Consider the following 17171-nt stretch of genomic DNA (forward strand, 5'->3'; position numbering starts at 1 on the left):
AGTTGTAAGTGAATTTTTTGTGATGTTAATATGAAAGAGAAGAGACAATTTCGTATGTATATTCCATCTTCTAATCTCTTCACATCTTCTGACCTCCATATCTTTGTGGTCAAGGAAGGGCACTGGTGATGATCTCCAAGGTCCTCCCCACCCCTGAGAACCTGGGGACTCAGTGACCTCCCCAGAGTAACTAGGGTGGTTGTTGACAGCCCCCATGGAACAAAGTCATCTGGTCTCATTCATATCTCCTTCCCCCACACTAGGCAGAATAATGATGTCCACTAAGGAGAAATTGGCTCACATCCATGAATATCAAGGAGGAGAATTGTTTTTCATCCTCATCTATAAGTAATATATTTATATTTTCATAACAGTAGGAAATCAATTATTTGTGGCATTTAGAACACTTTTTCCACGTACTAGGAAAAGTTAGTTACAAACTTGAGAAGTCTGAGATAAATGCTGGGAAAAATGTGGAAATATCTTCATTCCCTTGTTTAAAGAACAAGACATGGATAACTAATCTTTCAAAGTTTCAAAAACAAAAATGCAGCTCTTCTCTAAACTCTTTTGTTTTTAATGGATTTAACTTAAATGGACTATTGCTTAATAGAAATATTTACTATCCAGGAAACTTCTTTGGATTTTTCCCACTCAGCACTGAGTATGTTGGTAAGCCAAAGAAAACATGTATTGTCAAAAGATTAAGATCTGGCCTGATTAATAGGTAACATCTCACCACCTATATATTTCTTTTCTCTCCAACATGCATTTAGTTTATTCATCTCATACAATCTGGTTTTTAAATTTTCATCTTTTCTCTTTAATATCATGGGACTTAAAGGTCAAACTGAAAAGACCATATTGATTACTTTTGTATAAAAATCCTAAGAATGTACATGTATGAATGCCAAAATTGAAAATAATGACATCACTACATAATCTCAAGTGTGAAGAGAAAGTTAGTGAATGGATTAAGAAACTATACATAAAACATATGGTTTCTATTAGATTCAAACTTAGATTTAAAATATCCAGCATATTTCCTCCTGAAAATGCATATTTATTGAGCATCTTTTTCCTGGTTCTATTGCCTTAAGAGTCCTTTCTCAAACAACTTTCAGGGTTTGAATAACCTATGATAGAAGATATCCTAGAAAGTTGAGATTCAAAGCACCAAAATCGAAATCACAAAACAGGTAACTTTCATGCCTGTGAACAGAACAAGCTCTTGTTCTGTGCCTGAAGGGAGCAGAGCACTTTGGGCAGGAAGCTTCAGTACCAGTACGGTCGGTAAGCACCCGTGCAGATCTCCTCCAGTCTTATAAATATGCCGCACTCACCCCTTCCTCTGTGCCTCTGTTCCTGAGGTTCTTTTTTCCTCACCCTGGAATATCATTCTTTCACCTGCTCTCCTATCGCAATTCCACCCAAACTTCAGCATTCAGCGCAAGACTTCTCCAGGGAGATTTACATGGCTTCATTGTCTCCCTTTTCTTTAAAATGGCTTGTATTTCCAAGTCTAATCCACTCACAACTTAGCATTTAATTATTCCTGTGTTAATTTCCTGGTGTTTTTGACAGTATTTGAATATAATTCTATTTAATATTAATTCTTGATATATTCAGGTATCTTAGATTCTTCCTAGTGAAATTATCAGTTCCTTAAAAATAGCTATGTTTTCATAATTTATATATTCTTCCATAACATTGAATACAGTGCTGAATTTATATTTCAAAAAAATCACAAAGAACCTGTTGATGAATTTTGTCTGTAAATTCCATGGGAGAAGCGGACATGTTGATCTTTTCCCCCCAGCTTTATTGAGGTATACTTGACAAATAAAATTGCAATGACTGTGTTGATCTTACCCATCATTAAATGCCCAGTGCCCAGCACAGTTCTTTTTGAATAGCAAGAAACCAAGAAGTATTTGTTGAAGGATAAATGAATGAAAGTGTGAGTAAAAAAGGAATTGTGACCTTGAACACACGAAGGTAACAAGTCAATAAATAGTCTTGCATAAATGAATGAATGATGTACTTTTCAAGAAGTAGGAAAGTCCAAGGATATCTAATAGATTCATTTTATAAGTAGCAAGGAAATGGGATTAAGCTACTAACTTCATCTAGAAGAGTAGCTGTTTTCCATTCCTTGTTGCAATTTGGGATTAGGATATGGAGCTTATGAAGGATATAAAAATTAATCATGAATAGCAAGAAACATCCTGTGCACTCTTGGGGTTCTCTGCATCTCTTTGTGAAAAACCACTTTACTTTCATGATAGGCATTCTTTACTCCAAGGACACGCCTGATGGTTTTCAGAATTTCCCTTCAAATGATCAACATGTAAAAATGTAAAAGGAAGATCATGCATATTATTCCATTTAAACTAATTAAATATTACAGACTCCTCTTACATTATAACTGCTTAAGGGGATTTAATTTTTTTTTAAAGGCTTAAAGTGTTGATGTGTACTCTGATGTGTGCTAAGAAATAGATCACACTTCTTAGTACAGCACATATAATACAAGAAAAAAAATCCATGTGTGGAAGAGGGTAATGCTGTCTGCTACTCTTCAATCATTGGAAAGTCAAATTAGAGGCTTAGATATAGAGAGCAAAGTGTTTGTAGTATATTCAGAATTAGCAAACATATTTTTTAAAAATAATACATAAAAACCATAGAATTTTTTATAAATCACTGTTTTTTTTAATGCCATGAGTCATAGAAGGAATCGTGGTGTAAGTTTAAATGTTTTTGGCCCTTGATAGATGATTGCTAATGCTTTCCTCCTACTAATCATTTAGTATAAATGTAGCCTTATTTTTACTGGAGATTATAAACCAAAACCTCTAATTCCTTTTTTTTTTTTTTTTTGGGCTGTGCCATGCAGCTTGTGGGATCATGGTTCCCCGACCAGGGATTGAATCCGGGCCCGCCGGGGAATTCCCAAAACCCCTAATTCTTTTTTCCATCAGATTTATAATAAATTTAAACACTCATAATCAGAAGATCTTTAAAAAATAAACTCTACAGAGTCATGCATATGTTTATTTCTTGGAAAAAATGGCAAGAAGATGTGTCATTAATGACAAAACACAGTATTTGTATAATATGTATGTATAGGTCCTGAAATTCTTTTCCTTAGATACATGATTTAATCCTACTATTGTTTAGTAATGTCATCTAAATGATTGTTATTTTCTTATTAAAAATTATCTCCAAAAGAACGAAAAAAAAATCATCTCCATGTCGCTAAACGACATAGCTAGACATATGTCTACATAACACAATTTTGCAGAAGACACTTCAATATCAAAAACATAAGAAGGTAATCCTACAATAGCATTTTTTGTTTTTAACTTTTTAATGTTTTTTTTTTTGGCCACACCACACAGCTTGTGGGATCTTAGTTCCCTGACCAGGGATCGAACCCGGACCCACGGCAGTGAAAGCACCAAGTCTTAACCACTGGACTGCCAGGGAACTCCCACTACAATAGCATTTTATATTAGTGAATAATATTAAAATTATGTAACAGTATACACTACATTAGTATGCACTTTTTCATGTTCTATTATATAAACAGCTGTGAAAATCTGATTTTTAACACAAATAAAACATAAATTCATTCACATGACTATTGAATTTTCTTTCCACTTTCAGAAACATTCCACTTAACTAGTCTTATTAAAGACTAGTGAATCATTCATTTATTCATCAAATATTTATTATTAAGTGCCCTCTATATGCCCAACACTGCAATTGGAGCTTGAATTACCAAAACAAAACAGACATGAACCCCCCTGCCAGGAACCTACAGTTTAATTAGGCAAATACTCAAGTAAATAAAATTAGCTAACAATTAAGGGACATATTTCACAACTTGCCAAGTGCTGTATTAAAATGTTTTATATGGATTACACCTCTTCATAACAATACGATTACTGCATGTGGGTAATTTTAGCCCATTTTACAGAGGAAAACAAGTGTAGCGATGTTAAAGTATGTTTCCCTTCAGGAGGTGGAGCCTAATACCCCATCCTTGAGTGTGGTCTGAATCTTGTGAATTGTTTTCAATGAATAGGATTAAAAAAAAAAAGTGACCATGCAACTTTGTTGACTAGGTCATAAAGGGTGTCCTTTTGCTCTTTCAGATGGGAAGCCAGATGCCTTGTGGTGGGAACTTACAAGTTGCCCTATGGAGAAGACCACATGGTGAGAACCTGAGGCCTCTTCCCAACAGCCATGTGAGTGAGTGACCTTCAAAGTGGCTGCTTCTTCCCAGTCAAGTCCTTCAGATGCTAGCAGCCCCTGCCAACATCTAACCTGAAGAGAGACCCTGAGCCAGAAACTATCCATCTAAGCTGTGGTATAATTACTAACCCACAGAAACTGTGAGATAATAAATATGTGCTGCTTTGAGCCAATACATTTGTTACTCAGCAATAGATAACTAAGACACAGAGTTTAGAGGAGTTATGTAATTTGCTAAGGTCACAGAGCTAGGAAGTGTTAGAGGTGTTTCAGCCAGTAAGTTATAGCTAAAGTAATCATATAATTTATTGTCCAACAGGGACACTTTTTAGAGAGTAATGGGGATAGTGATAATAATTATAGTGGTTCAACAGCTAGGCACCAGAACTATCTAGGGCAAACTGGGACACAGGATCAGTCTAGTCACAGTCTATGCTCTTTACTGCAACACAACTGTCTCCTATATAAATAATTGGATAAAGTGTGACCTATCCAACAATGGAAGTATAGCACAGGGAAGGGATAAACCACCTGCTCCAGCAGAGACCACTATCTACCTACCAAATATTCATTGTCCCCTTTGGTAATACTCCTATGTTGTGTGATGGCAATAATGTGTCTAACTGGGAAAAACAAAGACAAAAAAACCTGCATTTCCCACCTCCCTTATAGATGACCAAAAGATGTCAGTAGAAGTTGTCATGTGGGGCTACTAGGAAACCTCTTACAAGAGGGCTAGCTTAACTATCAGGAGCCCTTTTTCCTCTACAGTTTCTTTACAGCTGATGCCTGGGACATGGGTGTGCTGGTTGGAGCTGCAGCAGCCTCACTGCAAACAAGAGGAGGTATATTTGGTAATGAAGGTCATGATTTAAGAATTACAGCAGAAAGTCTGGGTTACTGATAACCACAGACCCATCATTTCTGTCTTAGAGAGTAAACCTCTCTATTACGTGAGAGAAAAAATATGCCTCTATCTTTGTTTAAATAGATATTACAAGGGTTTTCAGTTATACTGTGATTAACCTAATCCTAACTGATATACCCACCTTAATTCCTCAAACAACAGATTTAAATTTTGAGTACCAAACATTTGGATTCTTACCCTATTTTGACAGAAATTGTTCTAGATATATTGACCACTCTTCCTACTTTTTAAAGTAACTAAAACAAAAGCATTGACAGCTTTCTTGATGATACAAGGTTATTATTATTTACAGAAAGCAGGGTTGGTTCACTTTTTTAGTGCCTCATAGAGTTTTGTATGCCCTGTGGAAGCTCGTTCAACTGTTGGTATTAATAAAACAAGTATGAATTAAGTTCTTGTGAGCAATACTCTTTTAGATAGGCTGGTGCCCTCACCTATTTTGTTCCTTTTAAATGAGTCATTTGAGGGTTTTTCTAAACTCTCCACTCATACTTCCTCTAAAAACTTGAAGACTAATTAAAGATTTCCACCTTTCAGTCATTACGGAAATGTGCCAGGGGATTTTCATGAAATGTTAAATATCTGGATTTAATAGGAAATGACTGCATTCAGAAAGGAGTTAGATGCAGAGCTCTTAATCACATAATTGTATTAGGTTTAGCTCATAGAAACATAAAAGAATTAAATAAAAGCTTTGGTACATGTTCAGCATTTTTGTGAAGCATAAAGGCATTTCCGTAGTTAGTTTTTCTTTTGAGTTTCGAAAAAATAAACTACTATTATGGAGATAGTTACAACAATGCTACTCTTTAAGCAGAAATGAGATTCTTTAAGAAACTGAGTTAACTTTTTTATTCTAAATATTTCAGGTTAGTTATTCTATTTCAGTTCAGAATATCCTTATCATTAACAAAAATTTTGAAGTTATTGTAATAAAATGCTTCCTATAGAGAATAAATATTTTCATACGTGTAAAATATCTAGGATAAATATATGGAAGAAAACTTCAAGGACAACCTAACAATTACGTCTGACCCAAAATGCAATAGTGAATGACATTCGTAAAAAGAATTTAAGCTAAGGCTGGATGATCATTTGATAGGGATATAGTAGACCTTTCTGCAATTATGGAAATATTCGACCTTTCTGCAATTATGGAAATATTCTGTATCTCTACTGCCTCAAATACTTACATTAGCCACATGTGACTACTGAATGCTTGAAATGTGGCTAGTATGACTGAGAAGTTAAATTTCAAATTTTATTTAATTTTAATAGTCACATGTGGCTAATGGCTCCTGAATTGGATAGTATAGTTATAGATGGTATTCATGGAGGTGAAAGAATTGAATTTGATGGATTCTAAACTCCCTTCCAACTTTATATCGCCATAGCTGCAAAAATGAGTAGTTAAACTTTATTTCTTCTTAGTTTTCTTCTCCATTCTGCACTGAAATTTCCCTCTTTCTAATACCTGGAATTAACCAAGGCATTAATTTAGTCATTGCAGAACTACAGTGTGCCAAATGCAGTGAAAAAAAAAAACCTGGATCTGCTCTGGCATTAATATTTCCAACCTTTTTTTTTTTTTTTTTTTGAGGTATGCAGGCCTCTCACTGCTGTGGCCTCTCCCGTTGCGGAGTACAGGCTCTGGACACGCAGGCTCAGCGGCCATGGCTCACAGACCCAGCCGCTCCGCAGCAAGTGGGATCTTCCCAGACCGGGGCACGAACCCGCATCCCCTGGCAGACTCTCAACCACTGAGCCACCAGGGAAGCCCTCCAACCTTCTTGATTTTCCTCTTACTACCTTCAATAACCTTTCCCTTCTGGGACACCTCTCTCATCTTCAAATATGATGTCTAGGTAGCAGGCTGTGGAGACCATACCTAAATGCTGGAACTTCCAGATTCACCAGAGATCTCTCTGCTTGGATGGAGCAAAGCCACAGGAATTGATGGTGTCATGCAGGAGAAATAAGGGTTCTGAATCAGATTCAAGTCGATTTTAAAGTAAAATGATATTACTTGCACATGTGAGATGTGCATTTGGTGAGCTATAAGTAATTCCTACTATTGCCAGCCTCTTTCCCAATGTTTCCCAGGATTCTCAAAGGAGCTTCAGCCTATATGGAGTTCTCAGTCTCACTTGTACCTCAGTCCTGCATCTGGTCTGTTCATTCAACCCTGCATATACACGCAAACACGGAACACAGTCCCTTTTACATTGATTCCACAAAACAACCTAAATGCAAGGTAGTTACATGTAGCAGAATTCTGTAGAAAGTTGGAGGGTAATAGTGGAAGGGGCTGTGTTACAGGTGAACATTAAATAACCCTGTTCTTTAAAGACATCAGCATTCCTACTGTGGCTTCTTCCTACCTGTGGCCCTTTCTCAGATTCCCAACCTCCCATCATGTTCGCACCCACCTCCACCAGGTCCTCTTCTTTCTCTTCGCCTCATTCCCAAACCCCCATTTCTTCACTCTGGGTCAAGGCCATGTCTAAATCTCCCTCATTTTTTCATTCTGAGCAGTTCAGTCTTCTCTGTTTTGCCCTAATTTTTCAGATGTTTGGGACTTATATTGCCAGACTCAAAATTTCAAATAAAAAAGTAAGTATAAAAAACTTCTTACCCTAAAAAAGGATTCTACTTCCACATTTTGAAGTAAAATTTTCTCTTTTTCATATAACTACATATGCTATATAACTGTATATTACTATAAAGTAGTTTCAGAAAAGACTTGGCCATGGTCGTAAAATTAATAAAAGGTGTTACGGCGACTAGAAGACAAAACTCTTGAAGAGAATTTATCCTTCCATTAAATTATAGCCATAAACTATATGGGTTAAATAAGATTTTATAAACATGTATGAGAATCTCACAACCACTTACAATGTGGTCTCCAATTGGAAAAGTTCATGAGCACTAGAAAATGGCATGACAGACGCAGACATCTGGGGGGGGGGAATCATATAAAAATGAAAACTGTACAGATTTTAAAAGTGATTGAAAATAGCTTGATATATATATATACATACATACACATATATAGAGAGAGGGAGAGAGAGAGAGACCGACCATACTTATGCTATTTCCCATGGGTACATTAATTAAGAATTCAAGATATATGTATATGTATAACTGATGCACTTTGCCATATGCCTGAAACTAACACAACATTGTAAATCAACTATACTCCAATAAAAATTAAAAAAAAAAAAGAATTCAGTTACACTGTGAGGATCCAATGTTACACCAAGGAAATGGAACTTTAAAGAAGAAAATAATTTTTTTTCTTGAAGTTGAGTTAAAGAAGCAAGTAGACAACAATAATTATTTTCACAAAATTATGTGATGGCACCTACCACACCTTTCAATGATGCCGGAAGATAGATTCATCTATGCTTTCACTGAGTTAAAACCTTTACTGACTCAGCACTGTATGTAAAATACCATGGCCACATGGCAGATCCTACAGGGCTTCTAAAAATGAAGTGTTTGTCAGGACCATTTCAATTGCAAGTGACAATAACCCAGCTCACATGACCCAAAGCAGAAAGAAAATGGATTGGTTCACATAACAGGAAGCTCAGGGTCGGTTCTGGCTGGAAACACAACACAATTCCCAGGGGATGTGGTGTTTTCCCCGCACCCCATCCTCCCTTTTTTCTGCCTCTTCCTTTTCCAGCTCTACTTCCTTCTTTGTTTTAGTCTTCTCCTCTCCTACTGCTTCAGGCTCCCCAGTTGATGAGGGAAGATAGTTACCCACGATCTCAGACTATGTGTCATAGTTTAGCAATCCCATCCTAGCTAAAAATACTGCCTACTTCTCAAACCGGTATATCAACTCCAGGCAATGATTCTTATTGGCTCTGTTTATAATAATTACTTACCCCTGAACCAATCACTGTGTTCAGAGGAGTGAGATATTAGGATCGGCCATGCCTAGGTCACGTAATCACTCCTGTAGGAAGGATGTGGCACAGCACTGTAGTAGATAGGATGTTCTTAATGATTCAGGATGGAGGAAGGGTAGTTCTGCAAAGAAAGGGATACAACCAAGCATATAAATACATCTGCCCACTGTGGATTGATAAGTAACAAGTCTTGTCCTCAAGGAGTTTGTCCCATATAAATCTTAGTATTTATATATGGGAAAATATCCCCACATGTGCCCCCAATTTTTAATTCCAATATTAATCAGTTATCTCAATTATAAAATTTAAATATTCCCCCAGTCCTTATTGTTATATAAATCTGGTTTTGTTAGTTTTAAACTACATGTGAAAATTACTTGATCATTGGCGTAATATTTTTGTGGTGGTCAAAGGCAATGTTGGTTTAAAACTTTTTCTTTATATGATAAATGACAAATTTGTCTTTAGACACTGTGAAAACTATGTCAATCTAACAAGTCATTTCCTCAGTTAATCTTAGTTTTGTGGCTATGATGGCTTGAAAATTGTTTCTTGTCCTCACCACACATTGGTTGCTACTATATTTAGAGACAATTTGTTTTAGCCTTGACAGAAAAACTTACCATTATTTTCATAGGCATTTTATTGGCTAGAAAGCATAATTTGTGTTATTTTCTACTCATGCTATCTTGGTATATAGAAAGAAATAAAAAACCTGATGTTTGTATCATATTTTTACTAAATGTGTCTCATGCAATAGAGTGAAATACAAGCTTTTGCTGGGTTAAGTCACTGAGATTTCTGAATTAATTTGATACTGAAATATATCCTAGCCAATCTGATAAATGCAGATGTGGTAAGTTGCAAGTTATCATACTTTATAAACAAAAAGATTCTCACTGTAATTACACAAATACTATATATTTTCCCTTATTACAATATGTATAATTTATGTTCTAGGCAAACACACACGTATGTTTATGTGATTTCCTAAGAGTGACAGCTAATTCTACTTTTTTCCCAAGAGAAAGGGGGAAAAAATCATAATTTGGTGAGTGTCAGAGAGCCTTCAAGCCCGTAAAAAGCCAGGGAGGATCTTCAATGACAACTTTCTGTACATATCTATGATTTTTTTCTTACTCTATTTCAGCCACTTAAGTTTCACAAACAGCTCCTAAAAAGGGAGACTTCTGAGGAGAAGTTATGTTACTATACAAGAAATTGGGGTTTTCACCACAAGTTATTTCACTTTCACTGTGGCAAAGAAAATGCAGGTTGAACTCACCACAGGACCCGGGGACATGGCAGTTGTTGAAGGTTTTATGGGTTCCCATCACCTCCTGAGAACAAAAGAGAATCATAAGAAGACTGAATTTGACTATATCTGCCACTGAGAAGCAGTGATGTCAGAAACTAAAATATCACTGGTCTGATCATCTTTCTCTTCAATTAAATAACATTGCCTTCATGCTTTAACTCCTTGGTTTTCAAATGTTTCCTGGCAGTGGAACCCTTTCTTCCAATGGCACGTTAGCAGAAATCACATGTATGAGACGGATAAAAGCAGGACCCAGACGCTCCGAGGATCACCATCATCCAGCACAACCGAAAAAGCTAAGGCTTTAAAGACGCACGCCTGCTAGGGCTCATGATGCACCCATCGCGGCGCGTACACATAAGTAAAAGAGTCAGCTGTTTCTATCTAGCAGATTTGCCTTTGTCTTTCTACAGCAGCTTCAGGATATTCACCTGCAGTTGGTCTTGCCCCTCACTCCGATAAACCTCCCTGAGCATCTGTCTTTCCAATTCTCCTGCCTCCTCCTTTCACGACGCTCTAAGAAACCTGCACACTCTTTTTCTCTTTCTGCCTCAATTGTGCTGCTTTTTAAAAAACACCTACCCTCTCTTACTTCAAGACTTTAGCCCATATCAATTGCATTCAAAAATCTCCCACCTGGGCTTCCCTGGTGGCGCAGTGGTTGAGAGTCTGCCTGCCGATGCAGGGGACACGGGTTCGTGCCCCGGTCCGGGAAGATCCCACATGCCGCGGAGCGGCTGGGCCCATGAGCCATGGCCGCTGAGCCTGCGCGTCCAGAGCCTGTGCTCCGCAACGGGAGAGGCCACGGCATTGGGAGGCCAGTGTACCGCAAAAAAAAAAAAAAAAAAATCTCCCACTAAATTTTTGTTCCCCCAGGAGTTCTGTGCTATTACTGCTTCCCTATTCAACCCCCTCCTCAATCAATCCATATTAGGCAAATGGGGAAGCTTAAAAATAACATTTTTGATTTCTATTTTATGTTATATATATATAACAAATATATGTATATATAGCCACATATATACAGTCTATCTTTTTATGCAAACATTAGAAAAAGTTTCTATCTGTACCTGGCCATTGCATGTGTTGATGTACATGTGCACTGCACAAATGCAAGAGCACCATTTGCAGGGCTGATGCACAATTATGCGGCCACCTGCCTCAGGCCTGCTCTGTGCTGAGGAAAATCTCACTAGGACATTCTCTCAAAGGCTGGTCTGAGGATCGCCTCCATGGGGTCCTCGTGTGAAAAGTGTGATCAGAATCCCAAGCCAGGCCTACTGAATCAGAATTTCTGGAAAGGAGACCTGGGATGTGCCTTTTTAACAATTTCCTTTGGGAGTTTTAGTTACTTACTGTTAAGTAGCAATCCTCCCCCTACCCCCCAAACATAGTGGATTAAAGCAATGACTTATTACTTCTCGTGATTCTATGTGCATTGACCAGCAGTTTCTCCTGGGCTCACTCATGCAACATCACTCTAGCCTGGAAGGTCCAAAATGGCCTCACTCACATATTTGTCAGTTGGCGCTGGCTGTCAGTGGGGTGCCTCAGTTCTCTTTTCCTGTGGCTCCTCAAACTAGGGGTGGCTTCTTTACATGGCATTCTCAAGGCAGTGTTCCAAGAGGGCACAAGTGGAAGCTGCAAGCTCTCCTGAGGCCTAGGCTTTCCTGGCACATCATTTCTGCCACTTCTATTAGTCAAAGCAAGTTACAAGGCCAGACCAGGTTCAAAGCATGGGAAATTGATTTCATTTTTTGATAGAAGAGTTGCAAAGCATTTATAGCTATACTCCCCAACACACCATAGTGTATTGCTAAGTATATATGAGGTACTTAATACTTTCAGCCTTCATCATCATGTCTGCAGAGATTGAAACTTCTAGAATATGTTATTCGTGGGCTTTGCTTTTAAATGAAAGTTTCTGCCTGCATTTGCTAGAAAAATGTTGATTTGCTTTCAGGTCCTGAAACTAGGATTGTCAAAAAAAAGTGTTGGTATCTACACTCACGTTTTCAACCTACTCAAAATCAACTATGGAATTATTTTTTAAAAATCATTAATATTGCATACTTTTCACAGCTATTTTATTCAGACTTTTCTGATCAAAAATTTTCCAAATTAAAAACCAAAAGGTCAGAATTGGCTAACGTAAATTTAGTTTCCTCTTCTACCAAAGCTAGTCTTTCAGTGATTTTGATAACAAGTGGTCTTAATTTAAAATAGTAAAATTGTAGGACAGAATAGAGAAGGATTAAAGACAACCTGAGAAATTAGGTACAGAGTGTAAAACTAAATAATCATTCCAGGAGGAAGGACTGAGATATCAGCTTTGCCTATAGTTGCAAAGCCTGTTGTGAGTCAGTGACAAAGGGAGGGTAGCCATCAAATCCACACCCCCATCTCTGCTCAAAAATGTGCTACTTTATTTGAAAACTACATGCAGTATTGAGAAAACGGATCTAACATGTATTCTTGGAGAGTGGCCTCTGAGGGTGCTTAAGTAGCAGTAATTCTAAAGAAAAATACCAAACTCTGAGTGCAATGGTGGAACAAACCATGAAAATATCTTATAGTCAACTAATGGAAAACATGCTATTACAAGTCCTTGAATTTGCTGCTGCCTCAAGTTAAAGTGTTTTATATATTGTACTGTATTTAACATTTGCTTTGGAAATCTTTTTCTTTTGGTTTAGGCTGAAGGAAAAGTTTGCCAAGTTTTATGTCTTCCTGAATCAGCAAGTAAATTTCCCATTACTCTCCCAGTTGGGTGAGTCATCAGTCCAGTTTAGGGATGTCACAGTCCTGGCTGTCTGGGCGGGATGAGAAACAACATTACAGTCAATCAGTCTAGACAGCCACTTGGCCATTTATGGTATCATTTCCCCTTTATTACTGAGAGCCTAGAGAGCAAAGAGACGCTCCTGGGAATATATGTAGGGTTACCAGATTTAGCAAATAAAAATACAGGATGCCCGGTTAAATTTGGAATTCAGATAAACAATGAATACTTTTTCTAGTATATGTATATTCCATGCAATATTCGTAACCCACTTTCACTTGAAAAAAAAACATTTCTTATCTGAAATTCACGTTTAACTAGTCATCCTATATTTTATCTGGCAACCCTACAAACATGGATCTTACTTCATATCATCCACATTTTATTATCTGCAGAATGTCAGAGATATGAAAGTCTGTTTCCTGAGTTTTTGAGAAGAAAAGTTGAACCATTTTTCTTTCATCTTTTATTAATCATGTAATTACTGTCTAACATTATAGAAAGCAAAAAATTATCAAAGACAAGAATTCCTTCGAGCATTGATTCTCAGACTTTAATGTACATTTAGGTCACGTGGGGATCTTGCCAAAATTCAGATTCTAGTTCAGCAGCCTGAGGTGGGCCTGATGTTCTGCATTTCTAACAAGCTCCCAGATGATAGCAATGCTGCTGGTCCCTGGGCCCACAGTGGCAAAGTTTTCAGTGTTTCTCAAACATTGCTGCACATTAGAATCAGCTGAGGAGATTTTAAAACTCTTGATGCCCAAACTGTATCCCATCCAAGTTAAATCCGAATTGTGGCTGGTGGGAGCCACGTGTCAGTATTTTTTAAAGCTCCTCAGTTGCTTCCAGTGTGCAGCCAGTGTTGAGAACCACTGTCTTTGATGCATCCACTTTGATGTTGGTTAATGTTTATTATCAACTACCTGGGAGGCAAAGCTTTTTTTTGTTTTAAATTGACATGGTGCTTTATTACACATTAACTGTAATCTTGAGAGACTGATGTGTGGAAGGATTGTCACCACAGTCTTTTCAATGTGTCCACTTTCAATTACGCTTTCTAAGTAACTGAGGAGAGCAACAGATTTTATTATTTTAACTATTAGATCACCAACTATTTTCCAAATTTGGAAATTTTATATCTGTAACACACATTTTCCCATGAGTCCAAAATAATTTATTTCTCTTAATGTTTCTAATGGAAACCAAACAGTCACCACCTCAGAGTCAGTCTGGCTTGGAAAAAACTGGAATTTATAGTCCATTACTCTTTGTGAGGCTTGGCTAGAGTCAGGAAATGTGACTTAGGGAAGAAAATCAAATCTTTAAGTTCTTGTTGTTTTTCACACAAAGATGTCAACAAAAATAAAAGCATGACTTCAAAGCTACTACTAAGAATATAGCATGGATATAACACATGTTTACACAAAACAGGTGCTGACATAAAGTTAGCTGTGGCAAATGTCTATAAAAAGCCTTGCTTCTTAACCAAACACCCTCCTCTTTTTTCTTCTAATTATGTCATTTTAGTGTCATCAATTTTTATGCCATCTTCCTTAAATCACGATCTTTTCTGCAGTATTGTTTAGCTCCAAGAATGCTTTTTGGGTTTCTTGTACCTTACACTGAATTTTTTACTGAAAGATTTTTTTTTTTCTTTTTAAAACTTTATCCTGGTGGGTGTTTTTGTTTTTGTTGTTGTTGTTGGGTTTTTTTGGTTCACTTGATTCATCATGCATTCTTTTCTCTTGTTCATGCCTAGCTTACACCCTCCATCACTTCTCTGCTCCATTCCTTCCCTTGGGCCCAAACATTCTAGAATCTGTGAACAGACCTTTAATTGACCTGCATCCCTCACCAGCTCCAGCAGTCATCACCATGCCCTGGGAAACAACCTTAAGAAGCCCACACATGCCCATGACCCTGGGTGGGCCCATTTGCCAAGATGAAAAGTTGGCTCAGAAGAAGTACAACAAGACAGTTATCGAGTGGGTGGCAAATTGCCGTGCAAACATTTAACTGTGGGTTCTTGGTATGCCCTTTCAGAGAACTTTTGCCTGGGGAGGGAAAGGTGGAAAGTGGCTCTAGGCAACAGAAGTCTCCCATGAAGAGGAGGAAATTAACCTGATCTGTCCTGCATACAAAGTAGCTACCTAAAAATGTATTTGTTCTAAATTATGGTAATTTACTCTTCCTGACATGAAAGGCTTATATACATTTTCTTACGGAGCCCACAGTATAGCATTGCACTGTACAATATAATAATAACTAAGCTAACATTTATTAAGCACTCACTATGTGTTTTTATATGCATTAGACCTTTAAAGCTTTGTAACCACCCCAACAAATACTATCACTACTCCAATTTTAAAGATAAAGAAACTGAAGCTTAGAGAACAATGATTTGTCCATGGTCACACAGATAATTGGTAGTAAAGCCAGGATATGAAGCCAAACAAATCAAATTAGAGGTGAAACCCTGCATATACCTTAGCTACCACGTATTTAAATATATCCAGGGACTCCACTATGTGATACTGCCTCTTATGTGATACTTGCAGGGAATAATAGAATCCTAAAGGACCTTAATTTTAAGTATTAATGGTAGTAAATGCATTCACTGTAGTAGTTTTCTCCAAACTAAACCAATGGTTAAAGAGATTATTTGAAGTGTTAGCTAAGTGAATCACAGTAAGAATTTTACTCTCTTTTCAATTTTCTTTCAGTCTTTCTGATTGTAACAAAAGTTAAGTCTCAGATTGGTGCTAATTTGTATTAATCTTCCTTTATTAACAAAGAAGGCAGGCCTTGGACTAGGGGAGACAACAGTATCTACTGAGAATTTAGTAACATTGCTTTGTATTCATTTCTAATGTTGCCTTCTACTTATGGCAAGTGATTCTGTTTTCTTTCCTTTTGTTTTCCATTTATGGTAGGGATATATATCCTCTTAAAATAAAATTTAAATACTGTTATAAAAAAGTATGTAGGGGGCTTCCCTGGTGGCGCAGTGGTTGGGAGTCCGCCTGCCGATGCAGGGGACACGGGTTGGTGCCCCAGTCCGGGAGGATCCCACATGCCGTGGAGCGGCTGGGCCCGTGAGCCATGGCCACTGGGCCTGCACGTCCGGAGCCTGTGCTCCACGGCAGGAGAGGCCACAGCAGTGAGAGGCCCACGTACCGGAAAAAAAAAAAAAAAAAAGTACGTAGTAGAGTTGATATGCAGATATGTCAAAAATCATGGCATTAGTACTGTGATGGCTAAAGTCTAGAATACTTTAAACAAAACAACAAGAAAAAAACCAAAAAGACTCTGCAGTCTTATTTCCATTAGCTGCATGAAAATGTCTGAATTAAGGAAGAAATGAAAAGTCTAACCCTAAAGAAAACAATGTTAACTGCTTTTGAATTCCCCTAGGCTCTAGATTCTAGAGTTCCAAACTACGGAAAAATTAATTATTCCTCATTCCATGCTATGAGGGTGTATTATATTGTAGAAAGAGCTCTTGATTCACTTTCAGAGGCTCCCGGTTTGATCCAACCTCTGCCACTCACCTTATGCAGGTCCTAATACCTTCCTTGAATTCAGTTTCTCCATCAAGAAATAAAAGATCAAATTAAGTTGTTTCTTCTAGCTCTTTTATTCTAGCTTTCTTCAATGTATCTGAAATGGTCTGCACATTTATTTGCCTTTCTTCCAAAGTGCTTATCTAGGTGAAGCTTTGTGTAGCCTGTACAACTCACATGTTTTTTGAGAGAATATAAGCCATGTTAATGCTTTATTTTGTAAAGCTTCTGTTTTTGTTACGAAAGGTTATCTAACTTAAAGGCTCATTTGGGGGTGGGGGGGAGGGCACTATTACAGGTCAGCTGCCTGTTACAACTTGATATCATTCTGGAAGAAATCGAGGCTTCCACTTCCTTTGCACCATTTAAAGAAACTATTCTGAATTCCAAGAAT

At 37.4% G+C, this 17171-nt stretch overlaps 1 long non-coding RNA gene across 2 annotated transcripts in view; it reads right to left on the reverse strand.

Annotated features, from left to right (window-relative positions):
- Positions 1-2708: 2708 nt before the first annotated feature.
- Positions 2709-17171, reverse strand: part of LOC141279160 (uncharacterized) — a 34836-nt gene continuing 20373 nt past the window's right edge. For both annotated transcript variants that reach the window (XR_012333037.1, XR_012333038.1), the window contains exons 2-3: positions 10397-10451; positions 2709-9232 (exon numbers count right to left, since the gene is read on the reverse strand). This is a non-coding gene — a long non-coding RNA (uncharacterized lncRNA). The remainder of the gene's footprint in view (positions 9233-10396; positions 10452-17171) is intronic.

This window comes from Tursiops truncatus, chromosome 7 (assembly GCF_011762595.2).
Source record: "Tursiops truncatus isolate mTurTru1 chromosome 7, mTurTru1.mat.Y, whole genome shotgun sequence".
NCBI lineage: Eukaryota > Metazoa > Chordata > Mammalia > Artiodactyla > Delphinidae > Tursiops > Tursiops truncatus.